This window comes from Idiotropiscis lumnitzeri, unplaced genomic scaffold (assembly GCF_059441095.1).
Source record: "Idiotropiscis lumnitzeri isolate Australia: NSW breed Sydney's pygmy pipehorse unplaced genomic scaffold, RoL_Ilum_1.0 HiC_scaffold_86, whole genome shotgun sequence".
Classification (NCBI taxonomy): Eukaryota; Metazoa; Chordata; class Actinopteri; order Syngnathiformes; family Syngnathidae; genus Idiotropiscis; species Idiotropiscis lumnitzeri.
In genome coordinates, this window is record NW_028283624.1 from 541404 (window position 1) to 547183 (window position 5780).

Sequence of the window (5780 nt, forward strand, 5' to 3'; positions counted from 1 at the left end):
TCTTCTCGAAGTTGTACACATTTGAGGATACTTCAGCCCTGAAGACATCTACCAACTTATTTTACATCGTAGTAGTAGCGCCACCAACTGGTAAAAGCTAATACAAGTTATTTTCTTGGATGTTTTTCTCCGTGCAACTCAACAAGGTCGCCCTCATATATGCTCGGATGACTGTTTCGGCCATGAGGATGTCACAATACGAAATTCGTGATTTTTCGTGAAAAGTTGTGGGAGTGGCATTGCACTGTTCAGCAATAAAACAAAGCTGATTATGAGGTTCTAAATATGAACGACAACTCGTAAAACTTTACACACACATCAGGCCGAGCAAATTTATCAATATTTTATACGTTAGTTGTGCAGCTTTTTTGAAATGGCTCGCCATGGCCCTCCAGAAATGTTAAAAAAAAGCAGCTCTGGTTGAGCGTTTCACCTCGCTTTTTGTAAATTTTATGGAGTACAGTGAACCCTCGGTTATCGCGGTTAATGGGTACCGAGACCACCCGCGAAAACTGAAAATCCGCGAAGTAGCGGCGCACCTTCAAAAATGCTTAAAAAAAAAATACAATATATATAATAAATATATAAATATATATATATATATATATATATATATATATATATATATACGGGGAGAGAGAGAGTGAAATTCATGTTATAACAAAAAAAACAAATTATTATTAAAACGTATTATTTTTTTATTCCCCAGCCATTCTTTTTGTATTTATTTAATTACTCCGACTTTTACCTGCTGGTACGCCGTCCGGTGTGCCCTGTGAAATGAAAGGTGGCATTCTTTATTTATTTATTCATTTATTCATTCATAACTGACAGCCTCGCGCTCCGCTCGTGCCCGGGCAGAAGAGGTGCTCCAATTTGGCTTAACTGTGACACACGCCCGTCCTCCTCCCCCGGAGCTTCCATTCGGTTAAACTTAGGGGCCGCTTGGCACCGCCCGTGCCCGGGGAAGGTGCTCCTCTTCGGCTTACTGTGACGCGAGCATGCCCTCCTCCTCCGGAGCTTCCATTCGGTTAAACTTAGGGGCCGCTTGGAACCGCCCGTGCCCGGGGAAGGTGCTCCTCTTCGGCTTACTGTGACGCGAGCATGCCCTCCTCCTCCGGAGCTTCCATTCGGTTAAACTTAGGGGCCGCTTGGCACTGCCCGTGCCCGGGGAAGGTGCTCCTCTACGGCTTAACTGCCACGCACGCTGGCCGGAGCTCTGGTACGGTCCGAACCGCGCGAAACGTCGCCACCGATCGTGTCCGGGGGAACGTGCTCTTCTTCGTCCACTCTCCTCTTCGCCCACGCTCTTCTTCGGCGCACGCCGGCCGTCTAACCGCTCCAGCGCCCCGTCGTGCCGCTCGGCGAAACTACAATGCCCCCGAATATTTTTTAGACCCGCGAAGCACTGAACCCGCGAAAGGTGAACCGCGAAGTAGCGAGGGTTCACTGTATGTATAAGACCAAGACCTACAAAAAAGTCTCTTGGAGCAATGAGCTAGGTTTTACAGGAAGTCGGCCATTTTGAATTTACTTAAAAGGGGGCGGGTCACCACAATGGACTTTGTGTAGAAATTATTATTGGGGCCCGAGCAGCGACCGTGGCGAGGTCCCTATTGTTTTTGTAGAAAATATTATTACTTTTATTATTATTATTATTATTATTATTAGGGCCTGAGCAGCGACCGCTGCGAAGTCCCTATTGTTTTTGTAGAAATTATTATTATTATTTTTCCGATTGTTCGATCGCATTTTTGACCCCCGAAACATGCACAAAAACTCACCAAACTTGGCAGTCTCATCGGGCATGGCGAAAAATTTGATATTTTAACGTCTAATATGAACAGGAAGTGAGTTATGAATTTTTGAAAGTCCGACTTTTGCCCTTTTTTGCATGTTTACAGGGGTCATTCTTTTGCACCCTGATCCTAAAGGCTTCATCTGATTGCCTTAAAATTCTGTCTGTAGCATCTGAAGACCTGGCACAAACACTGGGGCTAAAATTTTTTGTTTCCGAAATACTATATGACGGGGGCGGGGCATCAAAGTTTTCACTTAAGATTTCCTTCGCCGCAATGGACAAAATGCTTAATAACTCTCCTGCACATGCTGCTAAAAATCCAAAACTTCACATGTACATAAAGAGTCTGTACCTGAAGACATCTATATGTTTATATTCAGTTATACACCTTGCGCCAATCAATATCATTTTTTACATTTTGACGTACTGCACGGTGCCCTTTTAACGAATCTGATTGAAAATTGGCTAGAAAAGACTCAAGACATTGATCTTACTCTATCCCTATTTTTGTGACTTTCCTTCGAAGGGCGTGGCTATTACGGTGCCGCAGAGTCTGATTATTCTCCGTGGCAACAAAAGTTCCTGCAAAATGATTCAGATGATCCATCTTCTCGAAATTTTTCACATTTGAGGATATTCAGGCCCTGAAGACGGCTGCCAACTTATTTTTGATCGCAGTGGTAGCGCCACCAACTGGTTAAAACAAATACAAATTATTTTCGTTGATTTTTTTCTCCGGGCAGGTTAACAAAATCTACCTTACATTTGCTCGGATGAGTGTTTAGGCCTTGAGGATGTCACAATACGAAAGTCTTTCGCCTTCTTCAGAGTGTCACATGATGGTGTCTTGTGGCCCGTCTTTATCAGCTGATGTTCCATGAGGGCGTGACTTACCTGTCACAAGAATGAAGGCAAGTCACGCCCCCCGCTGTCCGTTCACTCCGCCAAAATGCTGCTCCAGGTGGTAGAGAGGATGAAGGCTCCCTTGTCTCTGTTCATGGTTTTTATGCCTCGCTTGCAGATCTCAATGGCCTCTCTGATCCAGCGCTGTTGTTTGTTCTCTTCGGTGCGGATGACCCTGCCCTTCTCCCGGTCCATGATGTGGTTTTCCCTTTTGCAGTGGTCAGTGATTGCTGATTTGTAATGTTCATGTTGTGCTTGTTCTTTTACTGCTCTGATTTTTCATTTTTTTGACAGGTAAGTCACACCCTCATGGAACATCAGCTGATAAAGACGGGTCTCAAGACACCATCATGCGACACTCTGAAGAAGGCGAAAGACTCGCCGAAACATGTCAGGTAAAAAATTAACCTAAAACATAATTGTCTGCTTTTAATGAATCAGTCAAATATCAATAATAAGAAGACAAAATGAACCTAATACAAATAAATGAATGCTTAATAACTCCCCTGCACATGCTCCTAAAAATCCAAACCTTCACCTGTAAATAAAACGTCCCGACCTGAAGACATCTTAATGTTATTATTTTGTTATACACACAGTGCCGCCAAGTGGAATCAAAAATTTGTTTTTATTTTAATTTTCACGTACTGCACGGTGCCCTTTCGACGAATCCGACTGAAAATTAGTCAGAAAAGACTCAAGACAATGATCTTACTCTCTGCCGAATTTTGTGACGTTTTGGCAAAAGGCGTGGCTATTACGGTGCTGAAAAGTCCGATTGTACTCTGTGGCAACAAAAGCTCCAGCAACATGACTCAGGTGATCCTATCTTCTCGAAGTTGCACACATTTGAGGATACTTAAGCCCTGAAGACATCTACCAACTTATTTTTCATCGTAGTAGTAGCGCCACCAACTGGTAAAAGCTAATACAAGTTATTTTCTTGGATGTTTTTCTCCGTGCAACTCAACAAGGTCGCCCTCATATATGCTCGGATGACTGTTTCGGCCATGAGGATGTCACAATACGAAATTCGTCCTTTTTCATGAAAAGTTGTGGGAGTGGCATTGCACTGTTCGGCAATAAAACAAAGCTGATTATGAGGTTCTAAATATGAACGACAACTCGTGAAACTTTACACACACATCAGGCCGAGCAAATTTATCAATATTTTATACGTTAGTTGTGCAGCTTTTTTGAAATGGCTCGCCATGGCCCTCGAGAAATGTTCAAAAAAGCAGCCCTGGTTGAGTGTTTCACCTCGCTTTTTGTAAATTTTATGGAGTACAGTGAACCCTCGGTTATCGCGGTTAATGGGGACCGAGACCACCCGCAAAAACTGAAAATCCGCGAAGTAGCGGCGCACCTTCAAAAATGCTTAAAAAAAATATACAATATATATAATAAATATATAAATATATATATATATATATATATATATATATATATATATATATATATATATATATATATATATATATATATATATATATATATATATATATATATATATACGGGGGGAGAGAGAGAGACAGAGAGTGAAATTCATGTTATAACAAAAAAAACAAATTATTATTAAAACTTATTATTTTTTTATTCCCCAACCATTCTTTTTGTATTTATTTAATTACTCCGACTTTTACCTGCTGGTACGCCGTCCGGTGTGCCCTGTGAAATGAAAGGTGGCATTCTTTATTTATTCATTCATTTATTCTTTCATAACTGACAGCCTCGCGCTCCGCTCGTGCCCGGGCAGAAGAGGTGCTCCAATTCGGCTTCACTGTGACACACGCCCGCCCTCCTCCCCCGGAGCTTCCATTCGGTTAAACTTAGGGGCCGCTTGGCACCGCCCGTGCCCGGGGAAGGTGCTCCTCTTCGGCTTACTGTGACGCGAGCATGCCCTCCTCCTGCGGAGCTTCCATTCGGTTAAACTTAGGGGCCGCTTGGAACCGCCCGTGCCCGGGGAAGGTGCTCCTCTTCGGCTTACTGTGACGCGAGCATGCCCTCCTCCTCCGGAGCTTCCATTCGGTTAAACTTAGGGGCCGCTTGGCACCGCCCGTGCCCGGGGAAGGTGCTCCTCTACGGCTTAACTGCCACGCACGCCGGCCGGAGCTCTGGTACGGTCCGAACCGCGCGAAACGTCGCCACCGATCGTGTCCGGGGGAACGTGCTCTCTTCGTCCACTCTCCTCTTCGCCCACGCTCTTCTTCGGCGCACGCCGGCCGTCTAACTGCTCCAGCGCCCCGTCGTGCCGCTCGGCGAAACTACAATGCCCCCGAATATTTTTTAGACCCGCGAAGCACTGAACCCGCGAAAGGTGAACCGCGAAGTAGCGAAGGTTCACTGTATGTATAAGACCAAGACCTACAAAAAAGTCTCTTGGAGCAATGAGCTAGGTTTTACAGGAAGTCGGCCATTTTGAATTTACTTAAAAGGGGGCGGGTCACCACAATGGACTTTGTGTAGAAATTATTATTGGGGCCCGAGCAGCGACCGCGGTGAGGTCCCTATTGTTTTTGTAGAAATTATTATTATTATTATTTTTCCGATTGTTCGATCGCATTTTTGACCCCCGAAACATGCACAAAAACTCACCAAACTTGGCAGTCTCATCGGGCATGGCGAAAAATTTGATATTTTAACGTCTAATATGAACAGGAAGTGAGTTATGAATTTTTGAAAGTCCGATTTTTGCCCTTTTTTGCATGTTTACAGGGGTCATTCTTTTGCACCCTGATCCTAAAGGCTTCATCTGATTGCCTTAAAATTCTGTCTGGAGCATCTTAAGACCTGGGACAAACACTGGGGCTAAAAATTTTTGTTTCCGAAATACTATATGACGGGGGCGGGGCTTCAAAATTTTCACTTAAGATTTCCTTCGCCGCAATGGACAAAATGCTTAATAACTCTCCTGCACGTGCTGCTAAAAATCCAAAACTTCACATGTACATAAAGAGTCGGTACCTGAAGACATCTATATGTTTATATTCAGTTATACACCTTGCGCCAATCAATATCATTTTTTACATTTTGACGTACTGCACGGTGCCCTTTTAACGAATCTGATTGAAAATTG